This window comes from Plecotus auritus (genome assembly GCF_963455305.1).
Source record: "Plecotus auritus genome assembly, chromosome: 4".
Classification (NCBI taxonomy): domain Eukaryota; kingdom Metazoa; phylum Chordata; class Mammalia; order Chiroptera; family Vespertilionidae; genus Plecotus; species Plecotus auritus.
Window position 1 is genome coordinate 110,096,983 of NC_137775.1, and position 23,754 is coordinate 110,120,736.

The following is a 23,754-nucleotide window of genomic DNA, read 5'->3' on the forward strand; positions in this document are numbered from 1 at the left end:
TGATGAGCTTAAAGTGGAAAAAGAACTTTGTATAAGATGCTTCACAATTTGAAATATTTGAAAGACCTGCACACTGTCTTTCGGACTTGCATTATTTATTCCATGACTTCTCTTTCTCCCAAGAGTCTTGATAGAATGAAGCTCCTGGAACAAAGAATGTGCCATGTGGGTGCTGTACCTTGTGCCAACTTTGCTTCAATACTTCTGTTCATTGACAGGCAATTACTTAAATGACATACAGGAACAACCAGCTGAGAATGTTAACCCGATAGCATTAGGCCAGTGCCTACATTTATTTTATGTTTTAGATTCTCTGTAGAGTTTCACAAACACCTTAGCTAGAAAATAATGCATTCACAGTAATTATCATTAAAAGCCTGCATCCATATTTATTATTAACAAGCGCTTACTTGATACATTTCAGACTTTTACTGAGATTTAATTTGCATTTTATATTACTGATGAATCCACCTCATTTTTCCTTGGTTTTATTCTATCACAGGTCAAATTTTGGCCACTGTCTATAGGGCAATATGGTGTGTCCCCCTTTCCATTAAGACTGCGAATGGCCCTAACCGGTTTGGCTCAGTGGATAGAGCGTGGGCCTGCGGACTGAAGGGTCCCAGGTTCGATTCCGGTCAAGGACATGTACGTTGGTTTCGGGCACATCCCCAGTAGGGGGCGTGCAGGAGGCAGCTGATCGATGTTTCTCTCTCATCTATGCTTTTAACTCTCTATCCCTCTCCCTTCCTCTCTGTAAAAAAATCAATAAAATATAAAAAAAAAGACTGCGAATATCTAAATCCTAGGGGTTTTCTTTGTCTCTGACATTAGTAACAATGAGCATCCACTACATTTAAACTTCTTGCAGGTTCACCTGGGGACAAGAGGAGAGTAGACAGCAGATGCAGTTGGGTACCACAGTTATGGTCAAGCACACAGGCCCCACTCCAAATCTTAGCTCCACTTCTTATTTAGCTGTGTGAGTTTGGACAAGTAACTTAACCTCTTTGTGCCTTACTTTCCCCATTTATAAGATGGAGCTAATATCAGGGTATTTTGAGGATTAAATGAAATAGTCCATGTGATGATATTTAATGCAGTGTAAACCCAGAGGAAATGTTATTAACTATTATATCTTAAGTACCATTAACCACTGTACTGAATTTGTGGACTTCCTAAGGCTTTATCAATGAATCTTAACATAGAGAGTCTTCTCAACATGAATTTGATGGGTTCTTTTCTTACTTGAGATTTATTTATTTAATTATGCTTCATTTCTCAGAGCAGATATACAAGCCTTATTTCTTTTCCATTGTTTCTGTCAATGGAATGCATGTAAACTATGAAACCTAAGCACCTAAGAAAAGGAATTTCCCATTTTCACTCATCTATTTTTATCTATATTGCTCTCATTATGCTAAAGCATACTGAATCCCACAAATAACCTTGTCAAACTTTTCTAGATTTTTAAGGAGGAAGAATGTTAAGCAATCACTCAGAAGCTGTTAGCCGAGCTAGAAGGAGTGGTGTTGGCGTTTTGTCTAAAATGCTACTTTGGTTTTCTTTGTTTTATTTATTTATTTATTTATTTATTTATTTATTTATTTATTTTTACTTTAGATTGCTTATTCATCCAAAATATGGAAAAACTGAATATCAAGCAGAATCATGCATTTATGGGGGGGGGGTCCTAACAAGACATTACACCTCTAAATATCCTGGGAACTGATGTGTTAGCAGTCTACATAAGAGATAGCTGTGGAGTTGATTCTCATTTAATCTTTAAACTTCCTTCTCATCCAGTTAATCTCATCATTTATGTATTATGGTCGGAAGCATTACTTAGATGGAGATACATTTTGTGTACACAGAAACACATGATTACTAATATTTTGTTACTAAGTATTTTTTTGTTTCCTCATTAATTATAACTGATGCTATATTTGCTAGAAGCAAATCGGAGGCACTAGTGAAATTGGAGTAATCTCTTAGAATGTCATTTGCTTCTGGGAAGAAAGGGAGCTGTCTGGCAGGGTCCCCTGCTCAGTGCGGGTCTTTGCCTGGGTTCTGACACCCGCTGCCCACCTGCTTTCAGACGTCAACTCCTCTGACCATCACATTATGACCCAGGGACCTTTCTGGAGCATGGACTGATGGTACCACGCCTTTATGGGAAAATCTTTACCGCGTTTGTCTGACTATTTATAGAATAAGTGCATGCCTTTCTTCATCTGCAGCCTCACCACCTCCTCCCGGCCACACGCCAGTGACAGGAGAGCTTTCTGAGCATAAGAATTGCCAGAGCCTGGCTGGTGTGAGCATCAACCCATGAACCAGGAGGTCACGGTTCGGTTCCCATTCAGGGCATATGCCTGGGTTGCAGGCTTCGTCCCCAGTAGGGGGCATGCAGGAGGCAGCCAATTAGTGATTCTCATCATTGATATTTCTCTCTCCCTTTCTCCCTTCCTCTCTCTGAAAGCAATAAAAACATTTTTTAAAATGTTTTGCCAGAGATCTTTTTAGGAGGCAGATCCTAGTTCCGTGGGTCTGCGATGGGACCTGAGTGTCTGACTCTCTGCCAAACCGCCAGGTGCTGCTGCTTCACAGACCCCTCTCTGAAAACAAGACTCTAGAACAGGCATCCCCAAACTTCTGTAAGGGCCAACTAGCTGGTCTCCGACTCTGTCATGACTACTCAGCTTGCCTGTGCCCCACAGCAAGGCAGGAGGCAGCCAGAGACCAAATCAGTCCAGTGGGCAGGGCTGTGTTCCATAAACCTTTACGAAAATGGGCTGGATTTGGCCCACAGGTCAGCCTTCTCTGTGTGAACCCTGCTCTGTGTGTCCCTCACGGCCTTGGTGTGTCCCTCGTGTCTCTGTGCCTTAAGGTGTTACATCTTTGGAGGGTAAGATCTTCTCTGCTCCCTTCTCCACCCTGACAATCTTACCACTACCTCATTGGCTCAACCCAAATCTCACTCTCTCTTTGAAGCCATGCCCCCAATCCCTTCTATACTTCTCTAACAATTAGTCTCTCTTCCCAGTGTCTGATGTGGCTGGCATAGAGTAGGTGCTCAACAGTGTTTTGGTATCTCAATGAATACAGACACTAAAAGTTTATACATTAGTCCCTCGTTATCCACAGGGGATGTATTCCAAGACCCCTGGTGGATGCCCGAAACTATGGATAGTCCTAACCCCTATATATGCTATGTTTTTTCCTCTATTTATGTACTTTTTCACTTAAAGGAAGCGCTTTACAGCTTCTCTTTGGCACATACAAATTGCCCTCATCACTACGCTTTGGGTTGTTTCATAAAATAGGGTGACTTGAGCACAGGCACTGCGAGGCCACAGCAGTTGGTCTGATCATGGAGATGGCTAAGTGACTCACGGGCAGTGTCTCACAGTGGGGAGCACTGGACAAGAGGAGGAGTCACGTCATGGGCAGGACGGAGCGGGATGATGTAAGATTCCATCATGCTACTCAGAATGGCATGCAGTTTAAAACTTATGAGTGATTTAGTTCAGGAATTTTCTATTTAATATTTTTGGACTGAGGTTGACCATGGGTAACTGAAACCACAGAAGGCAAGCCTGTGGATCAGGGGTATGACCGTAGTTACTTTCTGAGAACGTTGGGTTTGGTATATGCAAAGTGACAAGAACAGCGTCTAGCCCAGCCGTGGGCAAACTACGGCCCGCGGGCCGGATCCGGCCCGTTCGGCTGTTCTATCCAGCCCGCAGAGCCGAAAGAGCGGAGAGTTCTCTTGCTCTCCCCTCCGCTGCTTTATTTTGAATTTATATTAGTTCACACAAACACTCCATCCATGCCTTTGTTCCGGCCCTCCGGTCCAGTTTAAGAACCCATTGTGGCCCTCGAGTCAAAAAGTTTGCCCACCCCTGGTCTAGCCCATGGTTGTGTTTGCTTTTCAAATGTTTTTATTATTCTGTCAGTCATATCTATGTGTGTGTTTATCAGGATTAACTGTCTTGAACTTACGTAGTGGCAGGAGCACGCACTTTTAAGTGTGGAAACACAACCCATGAATGCTCTTTGAAGTAGGTGAATCTTCAGCAGCTTATTCGTGATTAATGCTCTGTCATTCTGGCACTTGAAGAATCTCCCCTGTGCTGTCTCCTGGCTGCCCTCTTGCTGTGTCAGCTGTCATAGACTCTTCAGTAATGCGGGTTTTCCCTAATATACTGTGGTCATTTCATCAACCTGTCCTGCTTGCAGCCTCTCCACTGCCCCCACCTGCCTGCTTCCTTCCTCCCAGGCGACCTATTCTGTCCTGGCTGTCCCTTCTTCACCTGCATGGCATTTTCCAAAGTGTAACCTTTTCAGATTTATTGCAAGATTAGTCAGCCTAGTCATTTAGAGTGGTTTGTGGCCATCCAAAGGGCCACAGTCTTGGGACAGATAGGCCGTATATATATTTGTGGTAGTTTCATGGAATTAGGGGGAAAATGTATAAAAAGAGGGGAGGTGGATAATGACAGAAAGGTTGGAAAGCACTGCCCTAATTGGCTTAAGGGAGAATTGCCTCTGCGTGTTTGTGGTAACGTGTGGAAGTGTTCCCTGTCACTGAGCTTTAGAGCAGCTGCTCAGGAAGCTCCTGAGTGCACTTGGATGGTATTGACGATGGTGTGACAGGTACTGACCTCTGGTGGCAGAGACATCAAGTGTCAGGTTTGTGGTGACAGCACAGCTGGTTGCTCCTTGATTATGTGACGTACTATTACATTAAACAGCTCTGATCACCTGTCATCCAAATGCTGCCCTTCCTTCTGAGTTTCCATACTCCCGTTAGACAAGAGACTTATTTTCTCTGTTATAAAAATAGTTATAATTTTATTAAATATTTAAATTTTTTTTAATCCTCACCTGAGGGCATGCTTAGGGAGGAAGGGAGAGAGAGAGGGAGAGAGAAACATCGATATGAGAAACATCAGTCGGTTGCCTTCAGTATTCCCCGGGATCAGACCCACAACTCAGGTATGTGCCCTGACTGGGAATTGAATTGGCAACCTATCAGTGCGTGGGATGTTGCCGAACCAACTGAGCCACTCCTGCCAGGCTTGAAATATTTATGATTAAATGTTTTCTTCTCGAAGAGATAAAAAATGGTGGCAGAGTAAGTGGATGCTACACTGACATGCACCCAGGATCAAACTGAAATTACAACTAAAATACAAAAAAGAAAAACCATCCTGAATAATAAACTGAAGACCAGCTGGAAAGAACTCTGATAACCAAGGACGGGAAAGGGGAGACTGCACAGAGACTGGTAGGAAGGGTGGAGGTGCAAAAGGACTGGCTGGGTTCCCAGAGACAGGAGCTGAAGTTCCAGAGAGATATCTCAGCTATGGAGGGTTGTCACTGAGAAATCTGGTTCTAAACCCCAAGCTGGGCCCCCAGAGCACCAGAACTGAGAAAGGTGTCCACATAACACCTGGCTGTGCAAAACAGCAGGGTTGCTGTCTGCCAGGGAAAGATGGCGAGAAATGCAGGCACTCTCTTAAAGGGCCAATGCACAAAATTTTGTGTGCAGCCACTCACCTTGGGCTCCAGCAGAAAAGGGCAAAGTGGACCGGAGCTGTGTGAGCAGAAGCCGGGGTTGGGGGCTCTGGAGTTAGAGCTCGGAAGGCAGACATACCAGTTTCCTGTGCTGAGTCCATCACACTGCGGAGGACATCTTTCTCAGGCAGACTTTTGCTCTCCAGGTTGTTTTTGCCTGGGGGGAAGACAGCTGTCCCACCCTATTGGAAAACATCTTACCCCATGGTGTGGAGTTTCTGAGGCCCATTAAAAGACTGAGAATAACAGTTAGCCTCCAGGGAGAAGCAATTACCCCACCCTGTTGGAAAACCTCTTGCCCCACCTGTGGATGGGGCAGTTGCCTGAGGCTACTCAAGACTGAATCCAGAGGCTACTCAAGACTGAATCTGCTGGCAGAGGTGGGCCTCTGGAGACTTGGAGCCTTTACTTGATATAATTAGTGAGAAACTGCATTTGACACTGTCCAGCCCTAGAGATTGGGCGGCATAACAGATCTACCTAATACATAATCACAAACCCAAACAGGCAGCCAAAATGGGGAGACAAAAAAACACCCAAATGAAAGAACATAGAATTCTCCAGATGAAGAGCTAAGTGAAATGGAGATGAGAAATTTATCTCACACAGAGTTCAGAATAATGATAACAAAGATGCTCAATAGTATGAGGAGAGATACAGTAACTATGAAGAATGACATAATAAAGAACATAGTGGAAGGAATACCCAGCAGTTTAGGGGAAGACAAGGATTGGATCAGTGAATTAGAAGACGGTAGAAAAATCACACAATCAGAGAACCAAAATGAAATATAAACAACTAAAAAACAGGACGACAGCTTAAGGGAGCTGTAGGACAACATGAAATGTAACAGTAGTCACCTAATATATGTGCCAGAAGGAGAAGAAAGTGAGCAAGGGATAGAGAATCATGGCAGAAAACTTTCCTAACCTGGTAAAGGAAAAAGTCACACAAGTCCAGGAGCACAGAGAGTCTCAAGCAAGAAGAACCCAAACAGGCCCACACCCAGACACATCATAATTAAAATGCCAAAAATTAAAGACAAAGAGAAAATCTTAAAAGGCAGTAAGAGAAAAGCAAACTGTTACCTACAAAAGAGCTTCCATAAGGCTGTCTGCTGATTTCTCATCAGAAACTCTACAGGCCAGAAGGGAATGGTGTGAAGTACTCAAGGTAATGAAAAGCAAGGATCTGAAACCGAGATTACTATATCCTGCAAGGCTATCATTCAAAAGTCAAATAAAGAGCTTCCCAGACAAAAAATAAATTAAAAAATGGCAGCTAAAGGAGTTTACCACCACCAAGCCAGCACTACAAGAACTGCCAAGGGGACTACTGCTGTAATGAGAAGAAGAAATAGAAAAACATAGGCATACAAAATTAAAATGGCAATAAATAAGTACCTATCAATAATAATCTAAGTGTAAATGGATTAAATGCTCCAATCAAAAGTCATAGGGTAGCTGAATGGATACAAAAACGTGACCCAAATATATGCTGTCTACAAGAGACCCATCTCAGAACAAAAGACTCACCAGATGAAGGTGAAAGGATGAAAAAATTTTCCATGCAAATGAAAAAAACAACAATGCTGGTGTAGTAATTCTCATATCTGACAAAATAGACTTCATCATGAAGGCCATCATAAGAGACAACAAAGGTCACTACATAATGCTAAAGGGATCGATCCAACAAGAGGATATAATCCTGGTAAATATATATGCACCCAATATGGGAGCACCTAAATATATTTTTAAAAAAAACTTTTAGAGGACTTTAAGGGAGAGATCAACAATACAGTCATAGTAGGGGACTTTAACACCCCACTGACTTCACTGGATAGATCTTCCTGATAAAAAACTAACAAGGAAACAGTGACTCTGGATGGCACACTGCATCAGGTTGATTTAATTGACATTTATAAATTATTTTATCCCAGAGCAGCAAAATATACATTCTTCTCAAGTGCACATGGGTCATTCACAAAGATAGACCACATGTTAGGACACAAAACAAGTCTCTACAAGTTCAAGAAGAATGAAATCATATCAAACATCTTCTCTGATCACAATGACATGGAATTCAAACACATGGAAGATAAATAGCATGTTATTAAACAATGAATGGGTTATCAATAAGATCAAGAGAGAAATAAAAAATTTCCTGGAAACAAATGAACATACAACAACCCGAAATCTCAGGCACAGCAAAAGCAGTCCTGAGAAGGAAGTTCATAGCACTATAGGCCTACCTCAAAAAACAAGAAAAATTAGTAATAAATGATTTAAGCCTACAAATTAAAGAATTAGAAAGAGAACAACAAGAAAAGTACAGAGTAAGTGGAAGGAAATAATAAAGATTAGAGCAGAAATAAATGACCTAGAGAAAAAAAATCAATACAAAAATCAATGAAACGAAGAGCTGGTTCTTTGAAAATATAAATAAGATTGATGAACCATTAGCCAGACTCATCAAAAGACAAAGAGATACAACTCAAATAAATAAAATCAGAAATAAAAGCGGAGAAGTAGCAACTGACACCACAGAAATACAAAGGATTGTAAGAAAATACTATGAACAACTATATACTAACAAGCTGGACAATGTGGATAAAATGGACAAATTTTAAAAAAATACAATCTTCCAAAACTGAATCAGGAAGAATCGGAAAACTTGAATAGGCCAATAACAACTAAGGAAATGGAAGCTCCGAGCAAACAAAAGCCCTGGTCCAGATGGCTTCACACAGAAGTTTTACCAAATATTCAAAGAAGAACTAACACCTATCCTCCTCAAACTATTTGAAAAAATCTAAGAGGAAGGACTACTTCCAAGCTCTTTTTATGAGGCCAGCATTATCCTAATTCCAAAACCAGATAAGGACACTAAAAAGAAAGAGAATTACAGGTCAATATCCCTGATAAACATAGATGCTAAATTCTCAACAAAATATTAGCAAATTGGATCCAACAATATATTAAAAAGATCAGACACCATCACCAAATGGGATTTATTCCAGGGATGCAAGGCTGGTATAATATTCGCAAGTCAATAAACGTGATACATCACATAAACAAATTGAAAGACAAAAATCACATATTCCTATCAATAAACATAGAAAAGCATTCTACAAAATCCAACACCCATTTTTGATAAAAATCTCTCAGCAAAGTGGGAATAGAAGGATATCTTAACATAATAAAGGTCATATATGACAAACCTACAGCGAACATCATACTCAATGTGCAAAAACTAAAACCATTTCCCCTAAGAACAGGAACAAGGCAGGGATGTCCGTTATCACCACTCTTATTCAACATTAGGGGCCCAGTGCACGAATTTGTGCACCTTGCAAGGAACTGGCCTGGGAGGCTGCAGTGGGCACAGGGGCCCATCCTCCATGCTCCCACCTGGCCCCTCCCACCACGGCCCCCAGTCCTCTCTGCTGACAGCCCTGCTCCCACCACCACCGTTCCCATCCGCTGATAGCGCAGAGTGATTGGGGCTGGCGCCAGCAGTGGGTGCGAGTGGGACCGGTGCCATCAGTGGATGCGAGCAGCTGCTGCTGCCCCGATCGCACCACAGGAGCAGGGGGAGGTGGAGAACCTCTCAGGGGCGATTGGTGCCACTCGCACCCGCTAATGGCTCCAAGTGATTAGGACTGGTGCTGGGCGCCGGCAGTGGGTGTGAGCAGCAGCTCTGGCACCGGCTGTGTGTGTGAGTGGCAGCTCCAGCGCCAGCTGCAGGTGATGCTGGTAGCAGGTGTATGGGAGCAAAGAATTTTCAGTAACCACTAGAGGCTTTCCCTGATGACAGCGACCGGTGCCCCGCCTTGGTCTGGTGCCTCTGCTCACCTGTTCCACCATCCCACCATGGCCGACGCCCACCATGTTCTGTGCTCTGCCACCTGTTGTTGACGCCCGCCATGTTCTGCGTGCACCCCCTGGTGGTCAGTGCACATCGTAGCAACTGGTTAGGTTTTTCTGCCATTCGGTTTATTTGCATATTAGGGTTTTATATATATAGACTAGAGGCCAGGTGCGTGAAATTCGTGCATGGGGGGTGGTGTTCCCCTCAGCCCAGCCTGCACCCTCTCCAATCCGGGATCCCTCTCACAATCCAGGACCACTGGCTCCTAACTGCTCACCTGCCTACCTGCCTGTTCACCCCCAACTGCCCCCCCTGCTGGCCTGGTCACTCCCAACTGCTCCCCCTACCAACCTAGTTGCCCATCAATGCCCCCCCCCTGCTGGCCTGGTCGCCCCACGCAGCCTGTTTGGTCGTCCATTCGGTTGTTTCGGATGCGATGGTTGCTTAGCCTTTTATATATAGAGATAGTACTAAAAGTTCTAGCCACAAACAAAAAGAAAACATAAAAGGCATCCAAATTGAAAAGGAGAAAGTAAAACTCTCATTATTCACATATGACATGACATTGTACATAGAAAACCTTAAAGATTTCACCAAAAAACTACTAGATTTAATAAATGAATTTGGTATTGTAGCAGGATACAAAATCAACATCCAAAAATCAATGACTTTTTTAAACACCAATAATGAATTCTCAGAGAACCTAAACAAACAATCCCATTTACCATTGCAACAAGAAAATTAAGATACTTAGGAATAAACTCAACCAAAGAGGTAAAAGTCTTGTACTTGGAAAATTACAGGACATTGGAAAGAAAAATAGAGGAAAATATAAACAAGTGGAAGAATATACCATGTTCATGGATTGGTAGAATTAACATCATTAAAATGTCCATACTACCCAAGGCAATCTACAGATTCAATGCACTCCCCACCTGCATATTTCACAAACCTAGAACGAACATACTATGTGTACCGGTTACTAATGCGGATTTTGTAATCAAAGAAAACACGATAATTTCAAGAGAAACATCAAAAGTGCTTTATTCAAAGTCATGTCCATCGCTAGCTACACATTTCCCCGATCTTTCAGGTAATTTGTGGATACCATCCCAATAGAACTTTTCTTGTTTTGAGGCAAACCGTTCAGAGACCAAATTTTCCACTTCATACGTTTTGAAGTGCTGCTCAGAAAGTGCATGTGCCATTCATCAGAACAAGTGATAATCTGAAGGAGCAAGGTCTGGTGAATACGGCAGGTGGATTAATACTTCCTAGGCAAGATCTTTTAACGTGTCTTTAACTGGTTTTGAAGTGTGTGATGGTGCGTTTGCCTGTGTCTTCTGGAACGTTCTGGTCATTTCATGATCAAAGCATGGTTCATATTGATTATTTGTTGTCAGTAGTGATCAGTATTAATGGTTTCACCCGGTTTTAGAAGCTCATAATACACCACACCTTCCTGATCCCACCAAACGCAGAGCATTGTCTTCTTTCCAAAGCAGTTTGGCCTTACAATCTGTGTGGTTGGTTGACCTGGATCAACCCATGATTTGTGCATTTGGGATTCTCAAAATAAATCCACTTTTCATTGCCAGTCACAATTCTATGCAAAAAAGACTTTCTTTCGTGCAGTTGAAGCAACATTTTACTGATGACTTTTCAGTTTTCCATTTGTCTTTTGTTCAGTTAATGTAGCAACCATTTTCCTTCCTTTAAAATCTTTCCAATTGCTTGTAAACGATCAGAAATTGTTTGCTGATCAACATTTAATCTTTCTGCAAGTTGTTTTTGAGTTTGACACACATCTTCATCCAATAATGCTTGTAATTGTTGGTCTTCAAACTTCTTTGGTTGACCTGGACGTTCTTTGTCTTTCACATCGAAATCATCACTTTTAAAGCATTTAAACCAGCGTTCACAAGTATCTTGAGATGGAGCATGCTCATCATAAGCTTCCCGAAGTATATGATAACTTTCAGCAGCATTTTTCTTCAAAATAAAACAATGAATTGAAACTTACTGCAAATGCTCTTTTTTTGGCATGAAATTCGACATTTTTAAGCGTAAAAATATCTATGTTAACACCTTCAGCAAATTTGACATATGAAGTTTTGAAGCTTGCTGTCAATACAACAAAATAGCATTCATATCAAATTGCATATATGTCAACATATTTGTAACTCCATCTATTGAAAAAAAGCTACGTTATTAATTGGTACACCTAGTACAGATGGCCAAGAGACATATGAAAAATTGATCAAAGTCACTGATCATCAGAGAGATGCAAATTAAAACGACAATGAGGTATCACCTCACACCTGTCAGAATGGCTACCATCAACAAATCCACAAATGACAAGGGCTGGCAAGGATGTTGAGAAAAGGGAACCCTAGTGCACTGCTGGAGGGAATGCAGACTGGTACAGCCATTATGAAAAACAATATGGAGTTTCCTCAAAAAATTAAAACTGCCATTTGACCCAGTAATCCCACTTCTAGGAATATATTCTAAGAAAACTGAAACACCAATCAGAAAGAATGTATGCACCCCTATGTTCCTAGCAGCACAATTTACAATAGCTAAGATCTGGAAACAGCCTAAGTGCCCTTCAGTAGATGAGTAGATGAGTGGATAAAAAGCTGTGGTACATTTAAACCATGGAATACTATGCAGCGGTAAAAAAGAAGAATCTCTTGCCCTTTGAGACAGCATGGAGGTAGCTGGAGAGTATGTTAAGTGAAATAAGTCAGTCAGAGAAAGACAAATATCACATGATCTCTCACTCATATGTGGAATCTAAGTAACAAAATAAACTGATGAACAAAATAGACCCAGAGGCATAGAAGATAGACTGGGGAATCTCAGAGGGAAGGCGGGGGAGGGTGGGTGGTGGGGAAGTGATCCATCAAAGAACTTGAATGCATATAGGCACAACCCATGGACACAGACAATAGGGCAGGGGGCGGGGGCATGTTAGAAGGGGCTAATCAGGGGGAGGGACATACGTAATACTTTCAGCAATAAAGACGTAAATGTTTTCTTCTCTGGCTGGCCTCATAGTAAAAGCTCACCACATTTAGTCAGATTTTAGGTCCACATTTTACTGTCTCTGAAGTCAGGACATAGCTTCGCATTGATGGAGCTTATATTTGTTGAGAGAATGGTTGTCTTGGAGACCCAGGGCGTTTTGTTACCTGAAACAGCAGGAAAGGAGACTGCGCAGGAGGACTCAGGGCATCCTGAAAGTGGGATTTTTTTGGGGTTTCCCACATCATGGACAGGAGTCAGGTGCTAAGACCACACTGTTTGTTCATCTCCATCACAAGGGTCTCCACCACCTTTCCTCTCAAGACCGACTTTGTCTGCTCCTTGGTGGGCACTCTGCTCTGGCCCCACCGGTCAGCTCCCGGAGTCCAGGTCGATGGGTCAGACACCTGTCTAATGGCTGGGGTGGTGCCCTCCTCCTTTGTGGGGCGGGCAAACCCTGAAAAGTTGTTATACCAGGTTTCCTGCGACTTCACATTTTACCTGTGAATTTTAAAGTCAGAAAACTGTTGATACTACAAAGCATTTCCCATTTACTTGAAAAAAAAATGGAGGATTTTTACATCCTTTTTTATTATTAAGGTAATAGCTGGCACATGCTAAGTACAGTGAGGTTCAGTTCCGAGTCCTTTGCATGTATCTCATCTAATCCTCAGAACAACCTTAAGGGGGAAATGTTTTTAGCACCCCCCCTTCTATAGAGGAGGAAATCAAGAAAGTAAGCGGTTAAATAAATTGCTTCAGGGCAAGGTTTCAAGCACAGTCTGAGCATGACAGAGAGGAAACATCTTTTATTTGGAAACTGTCATTCCGTTTTCTCATCTCCTCGTCATTCTTCAGCCCATTCCCATGCTCCACCCAAGCTCGCCGGGTGCTCACCCATGGCTCCTTTCTGCAAACTCCAGGGGACACTTACCTGTCCTCTGAGGAACAGTCAACAGAGATGACCGGTCCCTCCGCCCACGCAGCATTCCTCATAAGTGGCTGGCTGTTGGTTTTCTTGATGGTTTTTACTCTTCTTTCTTTTTTTTTCTTTTTTTTGGTTTGGTAACAGGCTTAGTGAGGTCATTTACATACCATACAATTGCTCTTCTTTCTTGAGCATTAGACATGGGACTTCCTCATGGCCTTGTCCTGGGCCCCTTCTCATTCTGTCCCCTCATCCTAGACCAGTGGTCGGCAAACTCATTAGTCAACAGAGCTAAATATCAACAGTACAACGATTGAAATTTCTTTTGAGAGCCAAATTTTTTAAACTGAAACTTCTTCTAATGCCACTTCTTCAAAATAGACTCACCCAGGCCGTGGTATTTTGTGGAAGAGCCACACTCAAGGGGCAAAAGAGCCGCATGTGGCTCGCGAGCTGCAGTTTGCCAACGACTGTCCTAGACCATCTTGTGCCCTTCCTGGCTCTAGTTGCTATGACACGTGTTACCCAGTGTTTTTATCCCGTGGATCCCAGATGGATACCTCCACCAGGCCTCAGCTGAGTATTCAGTTACCTGTTCGGTATCTCTGCCTGATGCATGTCACAGTCTGTCAGTTCTAGTCTCCTGCCCCTACCTCCTCTTTAAAAAAGCCAGCCCAATGGCACCACATCCACCGAATTTGTTTTTGTTAACAAGAATGATGCCTAGCTGTGGCTCTCTCACTCTCCCACCCAAGTAATCTGATCCTCTCAATTTTACTTCCTAAATATTACTCTCTCGGGTGGGCCAGGCATTGGCATCTTCTCTTGAACCCGTAAGTAGCCAGATCTCTCCCAGCATCTGCTCAGGCCCCTCCGACAAGTTTTACATGCTGCACTTAGAGATCTTTTTTTTTTTTTTTTTTTTTAAAGAGAGAGAGAGAAACATCAATGTGATAGAGAACCATTAATCAGTTCCTCCTGTATGTTCCCCTACAGGGGATCCATCCTGCAACCTGGGTATGTGCCCTGACCAGGAATTGAACACAACCCTTCGGTGCATGGGACAATGCCCAACCACCTGAGCCACACTGGCCTGGCCTTAAGAGATATTTTTTAAAAACATTTACCTAGTCACATTATGTCCATGCTTAAAACTTTCAGTGATTTTCCTTTGCTGGAGCCCCTGTCTACCCTGCTGTTCCCGCATGTACCTGCGCCCCCCACCCCCACCTCATTGGATACCTGTCTCCCCCTTGCATTTCCTCCAGCTTTCCTTGCCTTTAAGTTCCTCTAACTGCGTGTTCCTCTATGCCATCTGCACTTCACGCAGGCTGTTCCCTCTCCCTGGAGTGTTCTTCCCTTTCCTCCTGGCCACCAGGTCTCAGCCTGTATCACGTGCTTGGGGAAGCCTTTCCAGAGTCCCAGACAGGACGCCATGTGTAGTCTCATGATCCCTCACAATAGATCTGGGTTGTGAAGGAGAAATGAATTTACCCATATTCCCTTGCCATTGAATTGTAAGCTCTGGGAGGATGGGGACTGAGAACTTAGTATTTACCAGGCCTCAAAGATATTGTGATGAGCGAGACTTTGAGTTTAGTAAATATTTGGAGAGCGTGTATGTGTGTATATACATATATATGAGCTTTAACTTTTACTTTGCCTCTTAGACTTAGTGCAGTTCAAAGGTTCATGCTCTTTCTTATAAAGAATTAAGGCATTTCTGCCCTGGCTGGTGTAGCTCAGTGGTAGAGCATCCACCTACACACGGAAGGGTCTGGTTTGATTCCCGGTCAAGGGCATGTACCTGGGTTGCAGTTTTGAGCCCCCAGTCTTGGTCGCGGCCCATGCAGGAAGCAACCAATCGTGTCTCTCTCACATTGATGTTTCTCTCCCTCCATTCCACTCTCTCTAAAAATCAATGAAAAACATTCTCAGGTGAGGATTAACAAAAAGTAATCCTATATAATAAAAGGCTAATATGCAAATTGTCCCCTCAACCAGGAGTTCGACCAGGGGGAGGGTCTGGCCAACCTCCCATGGCTTCTCCCGCCCCCAGTCAGCCCCCTCCACGCCAGTTGGGGGTGGGCCAGCTGGCAAATCAACCTCCCGCATCCCCTCCCCCTGGCCAGCCCAGCCCGATCACCCCTTCGGGAGGGGCCAGCCAGACCTCACCCGTGCACGAATTCGTGCACCGGACCTCAAGTAATAATAATAATTAAGGCCTTTCTGTTTGAGGCAGTGAGAGGGCATCCATTTACCTAGTTACTGTGTACTTATCACAGAGCAGGGTCACGGGGAGGAACGGAGGAAAGGACTATGGCCTGTGTGTCTCCCACGTAAATAGGAAGTGCAAATGTATTTATTACACCCAGGGAGGGGACAGACGAAAGGCAGGAACAGGGGACAGAAGTATGACGACTGCTTACGTGATCTGGGATCCGAGTAAAGTCTCAGGTCTCCCTTCTGTGGTCGACTTGTGCTGATGTGAGGAGGAAAGAGTGTAACATGCCTCCGATAATAAAGGGGGGAGCCTTTTGGGGGAAGAAACTAATTTGGGAGCCTTTGGGTTAAATTTTGGTCTGGGAGAAACCAAGATGGCGGCATAGGTAAGCACCTAAACTGCTGCCTCACACAACAATTTCAAAACTACAACTAAAAAACAGAACGGACACCATCCAGAACCACAGGAAAGCTGGCTGAGTGAAAATTCTACAACTAGAAGGAAAGAGAAAAGCTCACAGAGAATTGGAAGTATGGCAAAGGGTCTTTGTGCGCGCAGAGGGAAGGGCGGCTGAGAGCCTGGCTGACTTTCTCTGGCGGAAGGGGGAAGGAAGCCCCCGACCGCACTGAACCCCAGTTCTGACTGCACTGAACCCCAGTCCCAGGCGAAACCCCGTGGACCCAGGCTCATACAGGGGGAGTCTGGACTGTCAGGTAGAGAGAAAGGCACCCGGAGACTCGGAGACCCGGGGGAGACCCGGGGGAGCCCCGGCAGGCAGGGTTCTGGAGGCGCGCGTGCCAGTGTGCACAAAGGCTGCGGCGGTTGCCACAGGCTTTCCCTAGCGGAAGGGAGTCTGAAGCTCCTGACTGCACTGAACCCCAATTCTGACTGCACTGAACCCCAGTTCCAGGCGAGCCCCTGGGGACCAGCGCTCTTACGGGGGAGAATCTGGACTCTCGGGCAGAGACTCGGGAGCCGGGGAAGGCAGAGGTCTGCAGGCGCGCGCATGCCAGTGCGCACAAAGGCTGCGGAGGTTGCCACAGGCTTTCCCTAGTGGAAGGGAGTCAGAAGCTCCTGACTGCACTGAGCCCCAGTTCTGACTGCACTGAACCCCAGTTCCAGGCGAGCCCCTGGGGACCCACGCTCTTGTGGGGGGAATCTGTACTCTCGGGTGGAGACTCGGGAGCCGGGGAAGGCAGAGGTCTGGAGGCACGCACGCGCAAGGGCAAGGCTGACTGGAAGCCAAGACTGTCTGCTCTGCCCTGAGACTCCACCCCATCCAAGCTGAGCACAGAGGCTATTGCAATTTGGCAAGTCTAATCCTGTAAGGCTGTCTCCAGCACCGAACTTCTCCCAGCATAGACACAGCTGATCCTTACAGCCAACTGGCCTGGAGGTCAATTCCTCCCAGTGATACCAACAACAATCAAGACTTAACTACAACAAGGCTGTACACACAGTCCACAAAGGGGTGCACCAAGAGTGTCCACCTCAGGTTAACTGGGGAGACCGACCCACTGGGCCATATTGGAAACCTAGCACACAAATCTACCCTACCAACTCAGGGAAGCAGTGAAAATGCGGCATCAAAGAAACAGATCACAAACGAAAGAAATGGAGGAAAACAAACGACTGGATATAGAATTCAAAACCACGGTTATAAGGCTTTTCAAGAATATGCTAGAAAAGGCCGATAAATATAACGAGACCCTCGAAGATATGAAAAAGGACCAACTAGAAATTAAACATACACTGACTGAAATAAAAAATATTATACAGAGACCCAACAACAGACTAGAGGAACACAAGAATCAAGTCAAAGAATTGAAATACAAAGAAGCAAAAAACACTCAACCGAAAAAGCAAAAAGAAAAAAAAATCCAAAAAGTTGAAGATAGTGTAAGAAGACTCTGGGACAACTTCAAGCGTACCAACATCAGAATTATGGGGGTGCCAGAAGAAGAGAGAGAGCAAGATACTGAAAACCTATTTGAAGAAATAATGACCGAAAACTTCCCCACCTGGTGAAAGAAATAGACTTACAAGTCCAGGAAGCGCACAGAACCCCAAACAAAAGGAATCCAAAGAGGACCACACCAAGACACATCATAATTAAAATGCCAAGAGCAAAAGACAAAGAGAGAATATTAAAAGCAGCAAGAGAAAAACAGTTAGTTACCTACAAGGGAGCACCCATACGACTGTCAGCTGATTTCTCAACAGAAACTATGCAGGCCAGACGGGAGTGGCAAGAAATTTTCAATGTGATGAATAGCAAGAACCTACAACCAAGATTACTCTACCCAGCAAAGCTATCATTCAGAATTGAAGGGCAGATAAAGAGCTTCACAGATAAGAAAAAGCTAAAGGAGTTCATCACCACCAAACCAGTATTATATGAAATGCTGAAAGGTATTCTTAAAGAAGAGGAAGAAGAAAAAAGTAAAGATAAAAATTATGAACAACAAATACATATCTATGAACAAGTGAACCTAAAAATCAAGTGAATTAAAAACCTGAGGAACAGAATAATCTGGTGAATATAATAGAATCGGGCATAGAAAGGGAGTGGACTGATAATTCTCAGGGGGAAAGGGGTGTGGGGAATACAGGAAGAGACTGGACAAAAATCATACACCCATGGATGAGGACAGTGGGGGGGAGGTAAGGACAGAAGGTAGGGTGGGAACCGGGTGGAGGGGAGCTATGGGGGGGAAAAGGAGAAACAATTGCAATAATCTGAATAAAGATTTATTTAAAAAAAAATTATTGGTCCGTTTTTTTAATCTGTTTAATTGGCTGTTTCTGCCTCTCTGAGCTATTTCCTGTGTACTTACACTTACCTAACCTCATTGCTGTTTCTGAAGGTTGTGATTCATGTGTTTGTTTTACTTCGGTCGTTTGTAACTAACAGCAAGTTGCTATCTGGAAACTGTTATCTTATAGATCATAGACCATATTTTCCTTGAAATGCAGTGTTTACTCATTCCATTAAGACCTTGTCAGAAACACCCACGTCCACATCCTCGGGTGTTTGTTTATACCTCTGTTTGGCTCTCACTTTCGCCTTGACTCTAGCTTTGGGGTGTGCCCCCCCTTTAAGTCTCAGATGTAATTAGAGCCATTGTTGTTAAGGACGTGAGTCAGACTCATGTCAGAGTCCTGTTTCTTCTACTTAAAAACTGTGAGACCTCGGGCAAGTGATTTCCAACCTCACCTTCTTCGGAAGTGGGAACTAATAACAGTACCTGGATGGTAGGGTTATAGGTCGAATAACATGAGCATGGTGTTCGCTGCAATACCTGTCCCGGGGTATTCCCTGTAAATGTAACCATGATGGTGACTGAACAAAGGACCGGAAAGGCGGCTCAGCAAAAATGTAAAGTCAACGTCACCATGAGTGTGCTTTCCAGTCACAGCCACTCATCCAGGGGTAGGTTCAGTGTCTACACAGCCAGACTTTCCCACGTGAATATATTGTGCCTGTCCAGGCAGCAGCATTTGTGATGGGCTGTTGATCAATCCCTATTCCTCAGAATTGCCTGCAAGAAAGATGGTGTCATCCCCACTTGACAAATGAAGAAATTCACTCAAAGGGATTGCGTGATTTGCTCAAGGTCGCGCTGAAGGTGATGGCAATTCTGATCCAGGTTTGGTCTAGATCTGCCTGCTTCCCTTCTGTGCTCGCTCCTGGGAACCTGATGCCCGGAGGCCCCCGTGGAGAAGGGTGGCTCCTTCCCACCTGGCGCGCTTGAAGAAAGGGCCCTCAGCCTGCGGGCTCATAAAGGAAGCGCCTGTTGCAGCACCTCACTCTGCACGTCATCGTATCATATTTTGATTTGAAATCATAATCCTTAACGGTGCTTTCTCATGTTATGGAGTGTGGCGTGCTGCATTTGGGGTAGCCAGAGGCCCAGAGCAGGAGGGTTTATCGTATTGCTGAGCCCCAAAGATGTGCAGGCGTTTGTGGACCTAGGTTTAGGCTCTGCTCACCTGTGATGCATCGGTATGATCGAGGAAGGATTACATCCTGTCGGAATCAGAAACTGTAGGGCATGTGGGGACTTGGTGGCATCACCTAACAACTGACTGAATTTGGCAGCCACACGTGTGATTCAGGATGGTTTGCTGAATATATTCATTTACCCCTCTTCCCTCCTAAAATCCTACTGAACTGACAGCAATCAGTGAAATCAAATACAGAATGTAGTCTCGCTGAACAAAAACAAAAGCTTAGTTCTTAGAAAAGCCCCTTAGAAATAAGAGGGGCTTCTTAATTATAAATGCAGAGATTTCAAACATACCATTAAAAGAAACCTGTACATACCAAACTATACCAATAAATTAAAAAATCTTTCTGCCATTTATGAATAAACTTATAAATTTGTTTTTTCCTGGTTAATTGATTATCCCTTTGATCAGTCACCATAAAAGAAATTAAAAAGTCACTAATTGTGCACTTGAAATGGGAGAATGGTATGGATGTGACTATATCTCAACAAAGCTATTATCTACCAAAAGTTATTAAAAGTCCTCACCCTTCTTCTGCCCATGCAAAAGAGGCCTGTTATTCAGCCTGTCGATGTCGATGGTGAGTTCTGTAAACCCTACAGCAAGCATGTCAAACTTGTGGCCTGTTGGCCGCATGTGACCCACAACAAATATTTTTGTGGCCCAGCCAATATAATGGTATGTAAGAAACATTTTAATAAAAATTTCATTACTTAATTTTTACAATATCCTGTTATACATGATTATTAACAATGAACTACAACGTTCACTAATGACTGATTACTATAATCGTGTTGCATTCATTTCCCTTACGCGCCTTACACGCAGGCGCACCATTTCTCTCCACTAATACTGGCAGCAAATATTTTAGCAGCTGATGGCCATGTCATTAGTCTTGAACTGACTTGTTTGGTGTGCACAACAGGAAATATTTCGCTCTCAGAGAACAAGAAAAATAGGTTTAGTTGCGTTACGCTTATTAATTTGTGCAGTTATTCAATGTCTGGTAAGTTAACGTTCAAGAAAAAATATTAATTTTTATTAAAATGTTCTATTTTGTATTAATGATGACTCATTTATTTCAGCCTTTTGTATTCAGCATGTCTCTATCAAAATAAACCTACCTTTCTTTGGAAATTGAAGCTTTTGTTTTCTTGCGGCCACATAAACCTAAAGCTTGTTGATTTGTCTGTGTTCGCCTTTGAGTTTGACATGCTTGCCCTACAGGAACAGTTAATGCCTCTGTTGTTTGAATTGTTTTAGGGCACAGAAAAGGCTAGCAGCTTCCCAGTTCGTTGTGTGAGGCTAGCTTGATCCTAACATCAGAATCAGATGCCAGCAAATGGGGAAGAAAACAAGGGATTAACCTGTTTGGAAGATGTAAACATCAGCACAGTGAGCCATGCATGGTGAGCAAGCAAGGTTTGTCCTAGAAATGCAAGAAGGCTACCGTATTAAGAAACCCCCAAGGAAGGAATGCCAGCAGATTAAAGGAGAGAAACCTCTGGGCATCCCAGTGATTGGAATAGCAATTGATAAAATTCAGTATACGCTCCTGTAACGAAATCCGTCGTCAGCTCGAGAGAGGAGGCGGCTTCTTCCCATTGCTGCAAGCGCCATTGGCCTGAGGGCCGGGCAGTGTGGTTCCTGGCATTGTCTTTGCCCAAGGGGTCCTTACTCTCCTGACCTGTCTGGTGCTCAGAGCTTGAGCCCTGTGAGCTGACCTTGTCCTCTTGTTGTTGCAGCTCAGTATTTGGGTCTGTTTCCTGAAAAAGAGGGAACATGGACTGTGATAGAGGCTGCACCCAGAGCCATTTTAAAACTCTGCTGGGCGTCGTGTGTAATTTCAAGGTCACTGCTTTGTCTGAGACATTCCTTGGGCATCTCTTGCAGCTCCTTGAAGTGCCTTATTGGGGAAAGTGTGTGCCTTTACTTACTTACACTTTTCCTTCTTTTCTCATAACTCTTTGCCCCTAATCTGGAAAAGTATATGCGTTTTCCTCTTCAATGGACAGTTGAGACCAAATGAAAAAGCATGGAAAGGGGAATAAAAGCATTTTATTTATCTGTAACCTTGTAAGTCCTTTCAATTATATCTAAGCCTTGACTTTGTTAATATTCCTGATTCTAAGCACTTTAGGAAAGTTTATACGAGTTTAATCTTTTCTGTATACTTGTTAAAAAGTATGTTATTGATTTCAGAGAGGAAGAGAGAGGGACAGAGAGATGGAAACATCAATGATGAGAGAGAATCATGGATCAGCTGCCTCCTGCACGCCCCCACTGAGGATCGAGCCCGCAACCCATTGACCTGTGATCTCCTGGTTGATAGGTCAACACTCAACCACTGAGCAACACTGACCAGGCTTTTGCACATACTTTTGACTTCCGTGTTCCCCTTTTTTATTTACTTATATTTTTTAATCCTCAGCTGAGGATATATTTTCCATTGCTTTTAGACAGGGAGGAGGGAGTGGATAGAGAAACATTGATGTGAGAGAGACACATTGACTGGTTGCCTCTCACAGGAACAACGACTCGGTGGGGAGCAAACCTGAAACCCAGGTACGTGCCCTTGACCGGGAATCAAACCCACAACCCTTCAGTGCACAGGCCTGTGTTCTGACCACTGATCCACACTGCCCAGGGCCCGTGTTCCTCTTTTTTGCCTATTTCTTGCTCAACTATTTGAAATGGTTTTCTAAAAGGAGATATACTATATGTAATAGTAAACTTGTGTTCCTAAATGTGGAATAAAGTATGAAAAGATAATTTTAAAAATAACTAACATATTAATCATCTTTAAAAATGTTTTGTTTTAAAATTAAACCCTAAAAGTTTTTTTAAATGAAATAAAGCCCTTTGGCTAGCTGCCGTGTCACAGCAGCAGGAGCTGAGCAGAGTGAGCAGTTACTGACTGTCCTTTACTCGGAGGCTTTAATTATGCTCTTTGACTTGACATCCCCGGGTCCGAGTTCACTGGGCGCTTGCCCAGAGAGAGCAGATTAACTCTCTGTGCTGCCGAAGGTTTGGCGGCTTCCTTACAGAGTCAGGTTTATTGAACTCAGCGCTGCTGTTTCCTGTCACCTCCCTCGGGGGAGTGTGTCCCTCTGAGTCCTGTGGGCACTGGCAGCCAGCCCTCCGGCAGCACCGGCCCCTTCTCCTGCTCTCGTCCTCTCTGTCCCCTCCTTCAGTCTCGTCTTCTTCAGACGAACAAATGGTCGGTGGCAGTCTGTTCTGTTCCTTTTCACACAGAACCACATCATCTTAGGACACATTTTTTTTTTACAGATTTTAAATTAAAATTCAGTGTACATGGTTTTGAGAAAAAGTCATTTATGACTGTAAAGTTGTTTTGCTGTATTTTCAGGTTTTTTTAATATGTTGACAATAGTGTGAACATTTTAAGGTCTTCAGTAGTTTCATTCAATTTAATTACATGTTTTTGTCCAATAGAAAAAAGCTTCAATATAAAATATTCCTGCAAATACTGTTAAAGCTTTAGATCAATGCTGTTTTGCTTTAACAAAAAATGATGGTGCATTTCCATAGATGCATTATTTCTGTGACTAAAAACATCCCTTTCCAATCCTGCAGTCCTATAAAAGCCTATAAATCAGGTTTCTTTACTGATCATTAAATCTAGAATCTTTAGTATTCATTTGAATGCCTGTGCATTGTTTTTCCCTCTGAGGTTAGAAATGTAATATAGTAATCTCGGACTCATACTTGGTCGTCTGCGATTTACTAGTGTGTCTGCCAGTGACACGCAGGTCAGCAGGCCTGAGGCTGGGCTGACACCCAGGAGGAACTTGCTGCGTGCCTGGCCACTGCCTCAGAAAGCTGCGATCTAAAGGAAGACCTGATGTTAGTACAGGGCAGACGACTCCAAACGTGAGTGATTCACAAAGCTCTAATGGAAATGTCAAAACTGGAGCCATTCCTTCTGACTTGCGGGTCTTCAGGAAGGTGTTGTGGACCTTTGAACTGAACTTTGAAGGTGTAGTCATTTCCTGAGGCCACCTTTGCACATTATCACAAACGTGGTGGCTTAGAACGACAGCCTGGAGGCCAGAAGTCTGAAATGCAGGTGTCGGCAGGGCTGGTT

The 23,754-nt window shown here is 43.6% G+C and overlaps 1 protein-coding gene across 8 annotated transcripts in view; it reads left to right on the forward strand.

The window, feature by feature from the left end:
- Positions 1–23,754, forward strand: part of PRKAG2 (protein kinase AMP-activated non-catalytic subunit gamma 2) — a 240,043-nt gene that overhangs the window by 176,120 nt on the left and 40,169 nt on the right. The window lies entirely within an intron of this gene.